The sequence below is a fragment of the Pogoniulus pusillus genome, chromosome 12 (genome assembly GCF_015220805.1).
Source record: "Pogoniulus pusillus isolate bPogPus1 chromosome 12, bPogPus1.pri, whole genome shotgun sequence".
In the NCBI taxonomy this organism is placed as follows: Eukaryota; Metazoa; Chordata; class Aves; order Piciformes; family Lybiidae; genus Pogoniulus; species Pogoniulus pusillus.
The window spans coordinates 11,277,337-11,296,991 of NC_087275.1; the positions used below are offsets into that span (position 1 = coordinate 11,277,337).

The 19,655-nt window shown below is 39.3% G+C and overlaps 1 long non-coding RNA gene across 1 annotated transcript; it reads left to right on the forward strand.

The window, feature by feature from the left end:
* The first annotated feature begins 6,256 nt into the window (after positions 1-6,256).
* Positions 6,257-18,063, forward strand: LOC135180106 (uncharacterized). The gene is made up of 3 exons (XR_010304276.1): positions 6,257-6,437; positions 15,518-15,663; positions 17,981-18,063. It is a non-coding gene; the product is annotated as an uncharacterized LOC135180106 (long non-coding RNA).
* Positions 18,064-19,655: the final 1,592 nt, after the last annotated feature.

Sequence of the window (19,655 nt, forward strand, 5' to 3'; positions counted from 1 at the left end):
TTTTCTCATCTTTGTTGACCCACTCAGAAATATTTTAGATGGCAAGAGTGGGAAATGTAAAGGAAAAAAAGCACCCAAGCAGACATGAGATGTGCTTGTATTTCACTGGAAAGCTTTAGTTCTGGAAGACTTATCTGTTTATTCAAACATTTGCCATTTATGAGTAGCTTTTAAGGGGTTTTTTTTGTAGTTTATTTCCAGTCTGATCTTAAGATTTGAGTGATGAAGATTATGTAAAAGGCAGAAATGACAAAGTTGATAACGGTCAAAGTACATTTATAAGAGGATGCACTTCCTTGAGAGGAAGAAGACACCCATTATTTTTAAGGATTACCCCAGTTTATTTGATTTGGATCTCTGATAGCAATAAATTAATTTTTGTTACTTTTTTATTTCCCTAAGAAAAGTTGCAGTAACCTTTCCTCAAGTATATTGAAGTTTGTGTTTGCAAAGAATTCTGACAGCATGATTTCAGAGTAATCTAAGATACATAGCATGAGACTGCTGTTAAAGGATTTTTTTCCTGAGTATGATTACAGTTTTCTCCTTACAGAAGAGATTCTGATGACATGTGACTAGAGGAGTTTTGGGTGGGGGGTTTATGTTTGTTTGTATGCTTTTGTTGTTGTTTTTAATGTAAGCTTCTAACTGTAATGATTATTGAGAGCAGCTTGGCTGAGGTGAACCTCAAAAATATAAGCAGCAGTAGGCAAACAGACATTTCACAGTGAACCTTATGAAAAATTATGGTGTTTTATTTTTTAGTAGCCATTCTTATGTTTTTGTGGCCTGATATCCAACTTTTTGGTTGCTAAGGATGAGCAAAGAGGGGAAAGTAATTGAAAGCAAACTATAGCACCATCTAAACAAGACTATTCTTGTAGACATGGCACAATCTGGATTTGGGCCAGGATGCAAAAAAAACCAAAAGTGCTTTACTGGCAGTGACAGAAGACCTCAGCTGTCAGTGGACAGAGGGCAGACATTTCCTCTCATCAGTCTTGATTTCTGATAGCCATTAGATAAGGCTATTTCACATGAGAAGTGGCAGCACAAAATAGATCAAAATCTATTAAAAATGTAACATTAAAGAAGTAGTGAAGGGAAACTAAGTCCACTCTGCTGACCTAGACTGACCTAATAGCTGAGTCTCAGAAAGAGACTTTTTTCAGTGTTTGGGTAATTTTTTTCAGTGTTTGGGTTTGTGGATGAACTGAAGCCTGTGCATGACTGAGCTGATGTTGGCTGGGTCCAAAGAAGGAGGCAGAGGGGATTTAAACAATGTTGAAATTCCTTTTGATGACAGCCACTCATCCAGAGAAGGGTGATAAGGCTGGTGAGAGTCCTGGAACACAGCCCTATGAGGAGAGGCTGAGGGAACTGGGGCTGTTTAGCCTGGAGAAGAGGAGGCTCAGGGGGGACCTCATTGCCGTCTAAAACTACCTGAAGGGAGGCTGTAGCCAGATGGGGGTCAGTCTCTTCTCCCAGGCACCCAGCAACAGAACAAAGGTACACAGTCTGAAGTTGTCTTGGAGGTCTCTTCCAACCGGGTTGATTCTATGATTGTATATAAGAGTGTTTAATTTTTCTCCCCTCTGTTCTTATTTTTTGCAGTTAATTTCTAGATAGATTATGCTTCCTTTATAGTAATTCCCTGCAATACACAAAGTATATTTAGAAGTCACACGTTCCAGACATATTTGTAAGGAGTAGCTGAATTAATTGCCTAGCTTTTTCACCCCACATCAGAAGCAGAACTGAAATCATAGAAGCTTTATAACTCCACATCAGAAGTGGAACTGAAGTGATAGAACAATTGCTTTACTCTTCATGGTTTGATAACATGCTTGAGAAAGGATTCCTCGTTCAGAAAGATTATTAATCAGTCCTAGTACTTTTTGTTATTTCTCTTCACATGTACTGCAAGGAAATACTTCATGGTAAAAAAAACACTACAGTGAAACAGATTGTTGGAAATTGAAATGAGAAGCATTAAGATTTTGTCAGAGCTATAACAAAAGGTAGAAATGCCCTCTAGCCATTAGGATGGATAAGGCAAGATGTGTAATCAAGAATGAAGTGTTTTTAATCTCTCTCTGTTGATGATCACTGCATGGCTTTAGACTGTTTTCATCAAACTAATTGATGGCAAATGGAGCAGATGTATGATGAGATTATATCCCAAATTTATGGGAGGGTTATAAGAAAATATGTTTTTCTTTTTGTTTGTTTCCCTATTACAAGTATTGGAAATTTAGAAAATGCACTGAACTGGAATTGAAACAATCTCTCCTGCTCATGTAATGCACTGAAGATTTTTCATCTTATTATTCTACATATTAAATTTATCATAGTTCATTACAGAAAAAAAAACCCCAAAGAAACAGTTTTATGTTTAATGTGTTTTACAATTAAATCCTTGGCACTGACATGTCTCATGTTTGATTGTAGGCTGTGATATTTAGCATATCTGAATTACTGAAACTACAACAGAAACAATAGACCAGAGTGTTGCACACATTGATAAAGGCAAGCTATGAAAAGAACCATATAGACTTGTTACAACATCCACTATATTTAATCTTAATTACATTTAATTATAATGTTCAATTTTTACTTCTCTTTTGGCATCTGAAATACTGACAATACCTTTTATATATTCATATTTGTCATGAAACCAAATTATTTTCAGGCAACATTCCTTCAGCTTTTTTAAGCCAAATAAAATAATCGTGTTTGAAGTGTGCCCATGGTAACCATCTGTAAATAAAACACTTTAAAAGAGCAAAATTTTGCTTCTGTAACAGTGGGGGATGCATTTGTCCACAGCTATAACCTGAAGAACAGGTTGTGTCACATTCCAGGATAGATGCCAAACGTTACAGTAGGATTGCCTGAGATGAAAATTTGTGGAGGATCAGGGCTGTTTTCCTGCAAAGCGAAGTTCTTGAGCAGGAACAGACAAAACAGTTCTAGGATAAGAAGGTCCCATCATGAATTGTTTAGCCCAGTGAAGAAGAAGACATGACCATGGATAAGAAACAGGCCACAAAGTGAGGTTTTGAGCAGGGATGAGGGAAAAGAGGCAGTAGGGATCTTGGATATAGAATGAGAATCCAGGAAGAATGCTGCATGAGTAGCTAAAAAAGTTGAAGGGAGGTAAGCCAGAATGCACAGAGACAGCTGAGACAGGAGCACTGGCTGAACTGTCTGAGCTGGGCAGGTAGGCTGATGATACAATGAGAAAATGAGTATTAGAAAATGGAAAAGGAAGACAAACGGATTTGATACACAGAGTTAGATGAAGGACAGAATGAGAAGGGTAGTGAATTAGAAGGAAAAACTAAAGAAGTGATCCAATCCAATGAGGCAGGAACATGGGAAAGTAGGTCTGTCCACTGCAGAAAGAGGCTTGCCAGAAAACTAAGTGTTTTCCTTTTTCATATAACACAATCATGGCTGTGCATATATCCTTCATTTCTAGTTCTTGTAACCCAGCTGCATTTTAGGACAAGTGGCACTGGGCAAAAATGCATCATTTTCATGCCTCAGCAACTTTCTGACACCGGGGATTTTCAGTAAAGCTCGCTGCTGAAGTGTGCATTTGTTTACTCACAGGGAAGACAGTCTGCTGCTACTATCTCTTACTCAGCTATGTGGGTGGCATAAACATGTGATAAAGAAATGCTCAACAGTGAAAAACTTGTTTTTAATTTACAACTAATAACAAGCTGTCACTCAGAGAGGCACAAACACTATATTGGAGATAAGTTATAATCTTGCAAAGTCAGCTCTAAATCAGTATGCAAAGTTCATCACTGAGGTTGCCCGTGATGGAGTCTTAAGGAGTATGATCTGTGTTATAGCTACAGGACCTCATGATTTTCTTTTCCCCAAAAATTTTGCTTCTTTTTGTTTGACTGTGATGATTCCCTCACCGAGAAGGGTGTTAAACAATGCACAAGTTCATTCCACATCTCCTGAAGTATGCAGGGACAAATGATAGGCACAGAAGTGGGAAGAGATTGCAGTATATTACTTTTCACGCCTATGGAAAAGTCCTTAAAAGGTGACTACGTTGAGGCAAAAGTATTTGGCATATCTCTATTCAGTATCTATCACTGAAATGGCTAGAACTATTTGTCAAAAGAATCCTCCATAGCTTATTGATTGAAGTGTATTAATAGGCACTTGCCTGAAAGACATAGTCCAGATTGAAAATATAGGATATTACAGTTTTAATAAGGTTACATTCCCAAGTGATTTCACATTTTTCTCTTTCTTCATGAAACCTGTCAGCTTCTGCTCTCAAAGTCCTTATCCTTTCACACATTGTTATCTTTATGAAACAGGATAAGACAATATATAAAATCCACTTAAGTAAAGGTCTCCCTTCATCCAGCATTACTGCTGAGATCCTTACACTGGCAGCAGTTTACCAAAGCACAGGCAAAAATCAATTTTAATTAGTATTTTTGGCTTTAATGAAAAGTGATTACAGAACTGGCATTTTAGTTAATACTGTTGAGATTTATGGTGGGGTGATGCTAATTAATTTTCTGTTGAATTGCTTTGGGCAATGAATAACTGCAATAAAATGGCAGATTTGCTGATACCAGAACTATATCAGCACTTCAGAGCTTCTTAACAAAGGGCAGCTTAATGGGTTGCAGGTATAATTTACATTACTTCTCATAAACTGCACATTATTACTTCTTTGTAAAAGTGTTAAGAAGAGCCAAGTTTTTTGTATTTTATAATAAAAGCAATGTCTTTCCCTACATTTTGGTGCCAGCATATGCAAACCTTCTGTAGAATGTTACAATATTTTAAGAACATCTAGATAGGGAAGATTTTGTTGAGTCAGAAAATTGATTTTCACTTAAATCTATTTCTGTATATATCACCATTAGTCCATTATTAATTTTACTGTTTTTCCTTAGTAGAAAGATACAGGTGAATAAAGCATTTGCATTTATACTTCAAGCAATGCATGTCAGAAGGACTATATTTCATTGTGTGCTTCAGCAGTGCTTAGCTCTATAGGAATCTGATTCCAGTTCAAGATTCCAGGTGTTATCTTAGAGCTGTCTGACTCTGGGGGTGGTTGAGCTTCGTCTAATTGTCTTTAAACCATGGCAGAACCAGCACAGCCTCCCTGGCTTCAGCAAGTGATGGTTGGAGGCTGTCTTTGGCATACTGATCATAAGATAGAGTTTTCAATTCTTAGAGAAGTGAAGAGAGGGGTTAGTAAAACTGCTGCCTCAGTCTGACCTCAGTGCCAGGGAAGGTCATGGAGAAAAGATCATCTCAAGTGCCATTACCACCATATACAGGACAACCAGGTGACCAGGCCCAGTTAGTGTGGGTTATGAAGGGTAGGTCCTGCCTGGCAAGCATGATCTCCTTCTATGACAAGATGACCTGCCCAGTGGATGAGGGAAAGGCAGTGGATGGTGTTTATCTGGATTTCTGTAAGGCTTTTGACACGGCTTCTCATGGCATTCTCATAAAAACTCTGGCTGCTCATGGTTTAGATGGGCACACACTCTGCTGGGTAAAGGCACTGGCTGAATGGCTGGGCCCTGAGAGCAGTCGTCATTGGAGTTAAATCCACCTGGAGGTTAGCCACAAGTGGTGTTCCTCAAGGCATGGTACCGGGACCAGTCCTGTTCCATTTCTTTACCAATGACTTGGAGGAGATTGAATGCACCCTTAGTAAGTTTGCAGACAACATGAAAGAAAGTGGGAGCGTTGATCTGCTTGAGGGTAGAGAGGCTCTACAGAGGGATCTGGATAGGTTGGACTGATGGGCTGAGGTCAACTGTCTGAGCTTCAACAAAGCCAAGTGCTGGGTCTGTGAGGAGTTATGCAAAATGAATCATCTGTATTAATTTTGATGTCCAGGTGAAGATTGTTAATAACTACAATCTGTGATTCTTAGGCATGTTTTCTCATTCTTTAAGTCTCTGAAAACATACAGTAAAGGCATAGGTACTGCAAATTCTTGGAGAGCATAGGACTCTAAATACTGAAATCAAGTAGAGTTAGGAAGGTACCTAGACATACTAGATTTTTTCCTGTGAGTCTTAGATTTGAAGCAGAAGCATATGAGCTATATCTTACATGCAGTCTTTTCCAGTGATGACTGGGTTTATTTTGGCTTAATAAGGAAATGACTTTTATGTGATTACTCTATGTATGCAGGCATATGTGTGTCTATTGCTAATCTCCTTCTAAATATCTTCAGAATCTCTTGTCCAGTTTTGATCAAATCTGACAGAGGAGAAGATATTAAGTGATTAAGTTCCTACAAGCATCTGAATAGAGCCAAGAAATGTTACTTGTCTACAATCTGCAACCCTATCGACGCAAAGGCACAAGCATGAGCTCACTCTTCAACAGACATCAGAGAATCACAGCAGAGAGACTTTGAGGTAAAACTGTATCAAGCATCATTAGTTTTAATGACCTCAGACTGACTTGGTTTCCCTCACTAAATCCATGAAAATGAACTGTAGGCTGCTTCCTGCATTGTTTAAATAATCTCAGTTCGCAAGGCAGATGACACGTCAGGTGCTACATTAATCTCCATGTCTGCCACTATGATCTTGAGGGCCAGATTGTTGCTAGCCCTGGATGGGTGCACCAATGAAGAAAGGCTGAGTAAGCTGTTCTTTCAGTAGATGTAGCAAACCAGCTCTAATGGTATTTGGTCAAGCAAAGCTGCTCACTGCTAGCATGTCCATGGGGAAAAAAACAAACCCAAAACCCAATGAATGCAGGTGCTGGGTCTCAGCTTCCCTGATGCTTTCATCTCAAGACTGCATGTTATGGAGCTGATATGAAATGAGGTTTGTCTTTTATCTAAACAAGACCATCAAGACATTTGTGTCTAATAGTACAGAATTCTACAGAAGCACAAAATATTAACAGTCTGAAGGCTGTGAGGGTACTTGTGACATAGGGATGCTCACTCATCTTTTTAGCAGGATAAAGACATTCTCTAGCATATTAATGGGTTTTAGTAAGAGGTATAGATTCTAGGAATGGTGTGAAAAATAGAGACTTCCTTAGGGACTGAGTAATAAGTAACTTAAAGTATTTGAATTGCCACAGAAATATGAAAATGAAAGACTAAGACCACAGTAACATTGTCACCTAAAGCGGAATGTTAGATTTGATTACACTAATATCCTTTACATCACTAACAAGCTTCCTAAGTACTTAAGCTACATTAGGATGCTAGGAGATAATAGAAAGCTGGTGTGTATAATGATTTAGACTGACATCCATTATCTCATTTAGAGTTTCAGACTTGCAGCACCCTGGAAACTAGTTTACCTCAAAATCTTTTTAGTCTCTGGTGGGTATTGATTGTTCAGCTAACACACAGACATTTTCATGATGTATTGTGGCCATCAGGCTTGGCACAAGCACGTTATCCAAAAATGACAAATATTTAACTCCTTTTGGCTGCTTCTCCACTTATCCTGCAAACACTTTAGTGTGCCTATCTCACCTTCAACAGTTCAGACTTCACAGAGATTAGCTTGCCATCCAGCCCTGAGTAGTTCCATCACTGGGATTCAATTCACATCAGGCTCAAAACCATCCCTTCCATACCTCTATGAAATAAGCTAGAGAAGAACAACAAAACTGGGCGCTCATCTTACACAAAGCTGTGGAGATTGCCTGCTACTCTGCAATAGACTTCAACTGAAGGGACTTTGAACATGACTCCCAGTACATGTTGCTTTTAAGAGTGGCTCTGTGTTTGGTCCCACACAAGAGAGGCTTCCACTGCAATGATCCTGTGATTTAAAAATGGCAACTGTGACAGCCCACACCTCACCATGCTTTTTTAGTTGCTCTTTAGCCACCCTCCTCTTGTGATGGCATTTTCCTGGCTCTGAAAAACAACATTAAGTTCCAATATATTTTCTGCATGAGAAAATGCCACCCTGCTTGCCAGTTTTGTTCCCCTCCAGCTGGCTATGTTTCTCTGTGCCTGTCACAGTCTACTTGTACAGGAACTGCCAGATTTGAAGAGGAGGGGAAACCATTTGGCATTAGCTCCTACCTCAGCTCCCCCATTTCCTGATGAGTTAGTCTATGAGAGTGTCCTTTTGCTCTTCTCTGAAGTGCATCATGTAAAGGACTGTGGGACTCAGAAGACTGAGAAATGGAAAGAGCTTTAGCAATGGAACTTCATTAGGCACGTGATTAAAGTGAAGGCAGCAAGAGCTTGAGGATTTCGGCGCCTTGTAACGGGCTGGCCTGGTAATTTCTGTCTCACTCCTTTATGGTGCTACAGACTTTCCAGAACTGCATTAATGAGTGGTTTCCTAGAAATTAAATTATGGCTCTAGAGTTGAACTCTGGAATTATACAAGGAGGAAAACTCTTTCCCTCTCTACTTTGCATTCAGAACAATGATATCTCATATACATCCCTCTGTTTATAGCCTTTCAGCTAATTTCTGACCTATATGACTCTGTTCATATCTAAATCAATTAACATAATTCTAAGAATAGGTTATCATGACATAGTGATTAAATGCTTCTCTTTGGCCTTAAAAGCCACAGTCTCTGCCTTTCTTACTAATTCCATAACTCTGGCAAAGAAAGCAATCAAGATTTTCTTGCAAGATTGATGCTTTACAGATTGAGCTGAATGTTTCCAGCAGTCCTGCTATTCTAACACACAGGGCTGATCTGAAGCAATAGAAATGTTTTATATGGATGACATGTACCTGTGCAAGACATGATGATGTATCTTGTGAGAGAAATCACTCCTTAAAGACACAGAGTTAAACTTAACTTGCCTAATGTCTACCTCTGTGCTGGAAATGTTAACTTTTACTGGTAGTGGATGAGGCGTGTACTTCTTTATCCTCCAGTGCTCCCATCAAAATAGTGCAGTGCTATCTGCACTATGTTGATGAGAACACTGAGGATAAAGAAGTCAAAACTAATCCCCTATTCATACCTTCTGTCTTGCTCACCTGCCTGAAAGAGAGGATCAACACTGTCTATGACTCTTGCAGGTGTCAGAAGCCAGTGTTCAAAGAGAGTGGAAACATTACCATTGGCAAAGCACAAAAGCCCCAACCAGTTTACTAGGCACAGAGGAAATGAAAATGTACTCTTTCTTCAGGAATTGGACTGGAATCAAAGATCATTAATGAAATACATAAAAATATTACTGTACTCTGGAAATCTGCTTTGCACCACTCGTTGGCCAGAACAGAGACCTGAATTTTGTCTAAGAAACTGTGTGCTTGAAGCTAAGGTCTGACTGGTGCCTGTTCCAAGCCTGTCCTAAGCCTATCCCAAGCTGACCCTATGATACTTCTATCTTAGGTGCCAGCAGCATGTAGAAACACATAACTTGGTGCAGTCTAACTCTTCGGAGTATTTGGCCTCCATGCTGGACTTATGCAACATGCCAATGCATTTAGGAGCTCCATATTGCTGCTGAACCTAAACACTGCCAACAAAACAAATCGCTACACATTTTCCAAGCTAAATTTATGCAAATGTTTTATATATTTCCTACAATCTGTGTCCATATACCTCAGTTCTCTCACCCAAATTCTAGTTCTCTAACTCCAGTTGCATAAATTTGACATTTTATTGATTTATTAATTGCATCAGGTCTTGGACACGATTTCCCTTGAAAGCAAACCATGAACAACATGTTTCAGCATGCTGGTTTCAAGCTAAGTAAAACAGGTAATAATGTAGGCATCTTCTAAGTTTGTATGTTTACTGGTCTTCAGCTCTTTGTCTGACATCTCTTCATACTAATGACTTAATCATAAACAAATGTTGGATAACTTGGACATTTAAACAAATAAGAGTGAATGAAGCACCTAGATTACTGAAGGAAAAAAAATGCAGTTCTTAATTTTTAGTTTATGTCTTGACATTTCAGCAAGTCTGGGGCAGACAGCATGTGAATGTGTGTAATAAATATTTAACGACTGACTTACAGGAGTTCTTGATTTTACCTGTGGTATTTGCAGGCCTACTATCTATAGTTTTTGGAAGAGGTGGGATCAGTTAAGAAGTAATAAATATATTTACATGGCAGAATTTGGTGCAGGATGATGAGAAGAGGAAGCTCAGGGGTGACTTCATTGCTGTCTACAAGTACCTGAAAGGAGGCTGTAGCCAGATGGGGGTTGGTCTCTTCTCCCAGGCAACCAGCAACAGAACAAGGGGACACAGTCTCAAGTTGTGCCAGGAGAAGCATAGGCCAGGAGGAAGTTCTTCCCAGAGAGAGTGGCTTCCCATTGGAATGGGCTGCCCAGGGAGGTGGTGGAGTCACCGTCCCTGGAGGTGTTCACGAAAAGCCTGGATGAGGCACTTAGTGCATTGGTCTAGTTGACTGGATAGGGCTGGAGGATAGGTTGGACTGGATGATCTTGGAGATCTCTTTCAACCTGGTTGATTCTATGTCTTATATGATGGAACCCAGAGTCACTCTGAATTATTTATAGCTCAGCACTTGTTGGGCTCTAGCTACCCGTGCTGAGAGTACTGCACTGCTTCAGAATCCCCAGCACTTTCACATGTCAACATGCCGTATTATATGCTTACACTCATAAAAGAGATGTTCATGAATTGATTTTCTGCCTACTGTTTCTCCATTGAAGGCCAGGAGTGCTACCAAAACTCAAAATATACTTTAATTAGGTCATGATGGAAGAAATGTTGACCTTTTCAGTGAGATTTTTTATACTATTAATGTAATGTATCCGGTTTGTGTGTTGAAATGTAAGAGTGGACTGCACAGTTCCTACTCATCCATTTTAGACTGAAATTGTTCTTGCTCCTCTCAACTGGGAAGATCACTTTGGGGAATGTTTCTGACTTTTAAAATTAAGCATTTTAAAAAAATAATTCTTCCAAATTGCTACTGTAGCAAATTCAACTCAGATTTAGTTTACACGCAAAAAAAAAAAATTATTGAGAGCTGCCTTAGTTTTTATTTATGAACTTAAAAGGAATAAAAGCCAAATTCTTAGGTCTGAAAACCCTTAAACTTTGCTGTGTTTCCAATGGAGATTTAAATTTTGTAGCAGGATACCAAATTAAATGAGAAAGTAATCAGCTAGTGACCTGCTCTACTTGATCTATTTAACTTTTTATCTACCTTAGACAGAAAGATTAATTAGTCTTTATATCTATCTCCATATATGTGTATTTTAATGGTGGTAAAGACAGCAGAATCCCTTGTATTTCCTTGACATATGAAAGTAAGTTATTTTAAATTAATAGAATTTACAAAGGTGCATTTCTACCCTCAGAAAAGACTAGTTGGCTATTGTTCAATTTTCGTAGTAAAACTAGCTTTGCAGAGGAAATGAGGTTTTTCATTGCAAGTGACCTTTTCTGTTCACAACAGTGCTATGAAACAGCCTACGTAGAATTATTCACAGAGTTTTGGCAGTAGAAAATTCTCTGGATGTAGGAGCGAGGGGGGGATTTATGATTTTAATTTCAAGCCCAACATTTTTAAACTGGTAGAGGATGTTTGATACCAGAGAGCTCTGACTGTTAAGCGAGACCAGGCAAATGTTAGATAGTGAATATCGCATTAGCTCACTGACACAGCACAGATCCTTGTGGACGAGTGTCACATCACAGAACAACACAGCACTCTGAATTCTCAGCAGCAAAATTGAAATCTAATGGGTCTATTCATCACCTCTGGACATGTATGGACTCTGCTGCCATGCTGCTTTGCTCTTGCTCAGCACAAAAACATGTCTCTCTGGTGCTGCCTGCTTCCAGACTGCAGTTCCACAAAGCTAGTGATTTCCCCAGCATAATTGTTGTTTCATGCACACTTTGAACCTGGAGATCTATAGCTCCCTTCTAAGGGTTTTTTTTACCCTCTTCTCAGGAAAATCATATTTCAGTCCTCTGTTTTTTGGTCTCATGTGTTCTGTATTCTTGCCCTATCATTTACTGACCCTCTGAAGCTAAGAGGTAAATAAATATGACAGGTATTTTTCATCAATGTTTTCTTACCTCCCTCCCTCCTGCTCTCCTTCCTTCCATGTACAAGGTGATAGAATGAATCACTGCACCTTGAAGTTCATTGATATTTGAAGTTTGTCCTCATGGGAATCACGATGTCCAAGATGTCTCATTGCACAATGGACCTACTATTATTAGCTATTTCTGACCAAGATGCCTTTTAATTATTATTACAAGTTCCCTACACAACGGGACCACTACCTGCATAAGAAAGGACAAATGTAAAGTACAAATTTACCTTCAAAGATACTAGCACTGTCATATCAACACTATAATTAAGGCCTATAATGTAGATGTAGTCCACTGGTAAAACTAAATTTTAGTTGTACGTTGCTTGCCATCATTTCAAATTTCTTCTGCAGGCATCAAGACTGAGTCTTTTAGAGAGCTTCTTACTAAAATGCTGGAGAGAAGTCTCTAGTATTGGCTAAATGGTACTTATTTAAATAGTAAATTAACATGCTGGACAAATGGAAAGGGCCATCTGTAATAAGGACAAGACATGTCTCAGTCAGAAGATAATTGAGTGGGAGGAATTTTTTCTCCAACATCTGTTTGGCTTGTTTGAATTCATCCTCTCCAATTATTCTGTACTGTCTCTCCAGGGAGGATGGATGGGTGGAGAAGTGTGTTCTAAAATCAAAGTGATTGATCTCATGCATGCAGGAGTCTAAAAGGTCAATTCAGTGAAAGGGGGACTCATGAGGATATGACTAACTGAGCTAGGTTTTGTGCATACTGAACGTCGTGGAAAAAATACAGCCAGGTCCTTTACCTTTCCTTGGCCACAGCAGACGACACAGTCAAAGCAGGTAAGAGAGTGAGAGAATATTCCCTCCCATATTCTCCTCACTATCTCCAGGGCATTGCCTTGAATGGCCATGTTGACTGCTCAGCTGTGTGTTTTGACTAGGTGACTTTTGATACTTTCACATGCTGTCCGATTACTTCATACCTTTATTTTGCTAATGCTTAAGGGATCTGGGCTGATACATCTCCACCACACAGACAAGAGACTTTACAAATAAAAAGGACAGTTCTTGCTCTAGTATTTATTCATGGTATTCTTTTTTTCCAAGTAAACTCATGTAACTGTGCACTCTGGAAATCTCACTGAATGCCCACTTAATGATCCTCTAATCCTCAATTAACTGATAAATGAACAAAATTTCTGTTATTTGCCTTTAGTTTCTTAAGGAATCTAGAAGAGTTTGAAGTAATCCATCCCATATAGTACTGCTGTGGTAGGCCTGAGCAGGGCAAAATAGGCTTATACATGCCCTGGCTTGCCCAGGCATGTTTTTCTGCTCTCCCTCCTTCTGCTGTGGGGAGAAGCAACCATGGGAAAGAGGACAAAGAACCCAGAGCCACTGAGTCTATGGACTCTGGTTTGCCCAGTCTTGTTTACATGCTGTAGTAAACAAGGTACACATGCTTAACTTGTGCCTGCTCTGTGCAAGGCCTATTGTTTTCCCAAATTTGGATAAAGCAAGCCTATGATTTTTACCTAATACAGTCAAGCTTGGGTAACTGCCATTCTGATTGGCTAATTTGTGTCCAAAGGCCCATTAGTCTTGGGCTGTGTTGCTAAAAAGAGATGAGCAGGTAAACACAGTGTGCTCTGCTGTTATGTTCATGCCTGCTGTTGCTTTGCTGCTATTGCTCTCTGCTTCTGGCAGTGTTCTGCCTCACTGCCTTATTGTATCCTGGAAACCCCACTGCCTCATTTAGAGTCAGTAACAGGCTCTAAATGCATCTATGCAATAGGCCTGCACAGCCAGCATGATATCTATGCTAAGACTGCACATCACAAGACATCCTGGCTGCACCTGAAAGTCTCCTGCCAAGACTGGAAGTCCTGCGGATACACAGATCATCTAGATGAGCCAGGATAAACCAGAGGCTGAAACAGAATTCCCTGAAAATGTTTGGGTACTGTCTGAAGCTGTCACTAGCCCCGTGAGTCAGGAGATAATTTTTGTGAGTAAATACTTAAAACCTCTTGTAATTTACCACTGCCTTCTGCCATAAGCAGAAAAGGGCTCCTTGAGACCATCTAGTGGACAAGCAGTATATTGACCACAGGAACCTTCTCTTCCAGTTCAATTGAGTTCAGTTAGTGTTTATATAACTTTGCTAGTTATTTCCAGATCTAGTTATTCCTTTGTCTAATGTATACATGTCCATGCAAAGAACTGATTATTATTAAAATTAGTGGACAGAGGGGGGAGACTCCTGGGTATCAGAATTAATAAACAATATTAATTTTGGAAAATATCACCTTCCATGAATTAATTACCTCTCCATAACAAGTACAAACATAATTTTATGCAAAGTCCTAGTCCAAAACCTTACAATTTACTCACAGGCATATAATGCCTCTTCCATCTGCCATAAGCTTTTCTCAACAGTCCTTTGTCAGAAACTGAAGTGCCTTGTGGGATCTCCAAAGCAGCAATGTTTCTAGCATGTCCTCCTTCACTTAAAATGGATAACTGCTTGTCCACCTCAGCTCCCACAGCACGTATTTGGAAATATGCACAAGGCATCAATGTAAAGAAGCCATTTATGAACTCTGTCTACCTCGAGTGTACTGTGGAAAGTCCACTGCTACTCATAGTGAATGCCTGATACTGACGTGAATGCGAATCATCATATCTGAAATGCCAGACCTCTTGGCATACAAGGGGTTGAACTCCCAAACAACTGTTTAATATAATTCAGGATAACACTGCAAAAATGAATGAGACAAAATCTCTTTCAGTTTCCAACATCTTTGCTCTGAACTCTCAGCAAAATGTTTAGGGTCTGATTTTCCATGCCTAAATCTAACAAGATTTGTAACATGTTCTTCATGACTTTGTATTTACAGATTCAGTCACTTGATGTAAGTTTGAAAACTGCCTGAATCCTTAGAGTGGTAACAAATTATAATGATAAATCACTTTTAAAATGCAGGAAATAACTATATTTAAATGTATGAATGACTGCAGAGTAATTTTTTCCCCCTTTGGCTTCTGAGTTTTAGAGACTTTTTTTTTTCCCTTGAAAAAGTCACAGGCAATACAATAGACTGGAAGCAAAATCTTAACAACTGACAGCAATTCCATTTACTGAGCAAAACAGAAAGCTGTGTTCGGTTTTCTATTGCTGTAGGTCTCAGAGGTCTGGGAAATAGGAGTAATAGATAATTAATCTTCTGTGCTGTAGTTTAAAATAGCCCTATGGAATTTAATTTTTTTTTTCTTTAAAGTGTGAAGTAGACCTAAATAAATTTAAAGTCTGTGTACAAGTGGGTTTTGTCAGCTGGTAAGGTTATTGATACTTCTCTATTGCAGGGCTTACAACCTGTAAAATATTTTATCATTCTATTTCAATAACTCAAGCCAAAGTATTTCTGGAAACATTACTTTCTAAGGTAGAGGTGGAAAGTACCTTTTTGTTTTCATCTTTGTATTTTCCAGCCAGATCTTCTGGCAGGTGAAGTTTGCTTTATGTGGAGTCCATCAGTGCTAACCCCGGTGGAGAAATAGCCGCAGAGCTATGAGAATTGCCTCTTTTCCTTCTCATTATTTCCAGTCTTTGCTGTCTGAAAAAGTGAGTGAGACAGGTAAGATGACCATGTCAAGTGATTTGGAGCTTATGCATGTACAGCTAACTCCCATTGTGAATAAACCCATACAAAATAATTCTAGATAGAGAGTGAACAGCCCTGCTATGCAGAGAGTTATACTTGAAGAAAAAGGCCTTACTGTGAGTAAATGGCACAATGGATGAGAAGAACTCACCTAATTGTATCCCCCGCACATTTGGCCATAAATCCTGTAGCTTGCAGCTGAAAGCTGATTTTCAGAACTGTGTATTTCTGTGTTGGAAACAGGATTAAATCAATTCATAATTTCATTAGAATTACTTCTTATTTACTTTACAAATTTGCAACAGCTTTACTGACAGAAGAAAGCTATCCAAGTTGATTCCTACTAAGATAAAGGAAAGATCACCCAGAAGATGATATACCTTTAAGAATACAATTTAAGAATACATTTAAGAATATCTGAGCCAAGACCATGTGAAATGTAATAGCATATATTACTGATATTCTATCCTATCTCCATGTCCTACCCTCTTAATCAATAACCCCATATTTGTATTGATTGATTTTATAGCAGAGGTAATTGGCTCTGTAGTAAAGAGTAACAGTACCAGCTCTTGCTGTCAAGCTTTGCCAGTGAACTGAATAGCAACCTAGACGAACCTCTAAGCAGTAAACCAGCCAAAGCTTCCTGGCACTAAGAACAGTAAACTGCACAGGACCATGACTAGGGAGTGTAAAGTTACTGTAGGCAAAGGAGGCTGTGAATGTGTGAGGAAACCCACAATGTAGAGCAAAACTAGCAAGGAGAGTATGCACAGGATGAGTTCACTCTGCAGAGCAGAATGAAGATTTGATGCTGGGAAGCGTGCATGAGCACAAATGTGAGTGTGAGAGACTCTGCATTAGGATAGAGGAAGAGAACAAAAGCCAACACAGGTTATGGATAAAGGAATGATCAAGTTTTCAAGGTGCTGAGCACACGAAACCTGTACTTCCAGCTGTAGTGCTTGTAATGCTTTGGAGCTTCTTTGTGCCTACACAAGGCACGGTCTCCTGGAAATGCTGATCCAGGAGAGTCAGAGAAGGTAAAAATAACGCTATACTGAAGAGGGAGGGAGAGCCCAGGTGCACTTAGTGCTCCTCAACTTTCTTCTCTGTTTAGCTGAATACAACAGTAGGATGCAACAGCAGCCGGAGAGAAGTCTGTGAAGTTGACGATGGCCAAACTGAATAGGTCATAAAAGCAAGCATCACTGTATTTGTGAGAAATACCTTATACATAGATCTTATAGTGGCTTCATTTTGCTCCAACTTTAGGGCCTAGTCACTCAAAAGGGGACTTCTGTTTCAGAATGCAGCAGTTTCTGTAACGGGTTATAATTTATCTTTTTAATGCTGTCTGAGAAAATCATCTTTAGTCCACATTTGAGTAGGAAAACATCTGTGGTGACTACGTGGTTTATACTGGCAAGAAGTCACTTCTTAATTCTGATGAGGGTAGAGGTTAAAATCAAAACATCTATTCAAATTCCAGCTATCTGTTACAAGCCAAAAGTTACTGCTTCTATATAATGTGAAATTTGGGTTGTCAGAAATCACACCAAAAAGTAATAAATCAACCACTACCGTAAAGATGTGCCAACTCTCCTATGAGAAGTATCATTTGTGCAAAATACACCCAGAAGGCATAGTAAAATTGGTGCAAAAGTAACTTCAGCTGCCAGTTATGAAATAACTACCTTCTGTCTGGAGCTGCCTCTGCCAGAAATAGCATATCAGGAAAGAAACCCCTAGAAAATGATGCATTTTTAACAAGAACATAAAAAAAACACGCTTCCCTCCCCCATAAAAAAAACCCCAAACCTGAAACCCCAAACATTGCAGAGAAGCTGCTCATGAAGAAAGGACTGATTTCAGTTGTGCTTCTCATATGTCTTTGCTATGAGAAAACCAAATCATTTAACTTTATTAATTGCATATGCAGAACACAGAGAGGTGCACTTTTACAGAGAGAGGTGCACCATAGGAAGAAAGGAGAAAAGGAGGTGCACACAGAGAGGTGCACTTGAACAGAGACAGGTGCACCTTAGGAAGAAAGGAGAAAAGCATTCAGTATCAGTGGGGTATGAAGATGGCATCTGTGGAGGGGTAACAGTACAAAATCTGCTTTGAGGTTCTCTTCCCCAGAAATGGATCTGCACCTGAAAAACCTTAACAGAAGACCTTATGGTAGGAACAGGTTAACAGAGCCATTTCAACACTCATTCTCATAGCTTCTTACCTGCAGGCACTGTTGTCTTCTTTAATTTCATATACAATTCCTTTTCCACAGGATCCCTACATCAATCTTCTTTCTGGTCAGTATGTGCTCCTGAATTCAAGTCCTGCAAATATTATTCCTGAAAATAAAGTGGTCTTTCTCATCATTAGTTCTATCTCCAGTTCTTAATGTCAACTTCCCCCCCCCTAATCTGGTGAATATTAAAGTGTTTCACTGCCATTAATAAACCTTAACTCTCCTTACGTGAGATAAGGGACTATTAGTTTTACTTTTTTCAGATAAGACAATTGAGGCTGAGAAGGAAATTGATTATATATTAATTTTTATGCCCAGCATGAGACATATAACCTGACTTCTCACAGAACATAGCAGCAGGCTCTTTGTGTATATGTCCATACAGCATTACGAAGTAGGACTTCTCAAATTGTTAATTGGCTCAGTATTAGAAATGCAGCTACACACTGCTGTCTGCAGGCATCTCACCAACTTCAGTTACAGCATGGAGTGCTTAACACCTCTGCAAAACTAACACCCAAACTGCAAGCTAAATAATGGGAAAATGAGGACTCAACTGCTGAACGCTTGTGGAAAGGATCCTTTGAGGAACATACCTAACGTCATGCAGAAACTCTTAGGACTGAGATACTGTCCTTTGTTTTCCTGAAGTCTGCTTTGTTTATTATGTACCTTTTGAATAGATGCAGCAAAGAGAAAAAAAATCTATGGAAAAAGATTCTGACTGAGTGATTTAAGGCTGTGATGAAAAGTATGGACAATGAGTGAATTAAGATCATAGAATCATAGAATCAACCAGCTTGGAAGAGACCTCCAAGATCATCCAGTCCAACCTAGCACCCAGCCCCATCCAGTCAACTAGACCATGGCATTAAGTGCCTCATCCAGGCTTTTCTTGAACACCTCCAGGGACGGTGACTCCACCACCTCCCTGGGCAGCCCATTCCAATGGCAAATCACTCTCTCTGTGAAGAACTTCCTCCTAAGATCACAGAAGCAAAGTTAATTGTAGCATTTTATCACTTGAACCCGTGATCTTTCATCTGTTTTCAAACCTTGACGGAGATTTTTTTTTTTCCTTCATTCAAGCCCCTCTTCTCCCTGAGATATTCAATAAGAGATGATTATGCTGACATTCAACCATGTCTTCCTGTAAGCTTACATAGTCCTTTTGAGGAGAGCAAATAATGGTAGCCTTTTATGATGCAAAGGTTTTTCTTGTGAAATTGCTTCCCCAGAATCCAATCAGAGTAAGGCACAAAGTAGTTCATAGCTGGGAGAAGCTTTTTGCTCCAAGCATCTCATAGACTTGAGTAGCTCCCACATTGGCCAAAAATTTCAGAGGAAAATGGTGAAAGCAAAGCCTGGGACATGCTAAAAAATACACAAAGAAGAGTACTAGAATAGGCTGAATGCAATAAATAGCTAGAGATCTTAGCCCAATGTTTTATATTATGAAAAAAGTTAAAGTAAATATGGTTTGTTAGAAGGAAAGAGATCACAGAATCACAGATACATCCAGGTTGGAAAAGACTCTAAGAAAGTCCAACCTATAACCTTATAACCTATAATCTATAACCCTACTCAACAAGATTCACCTTAAACCATATCCCTAAGCACCACATCCAAACCACCCTTAAAAACATCTAGGGTCAGTGGCTCAACCACCTCCCTGAGCAGCTCATTCCAGTGCCTGACCACTCTCTCCATT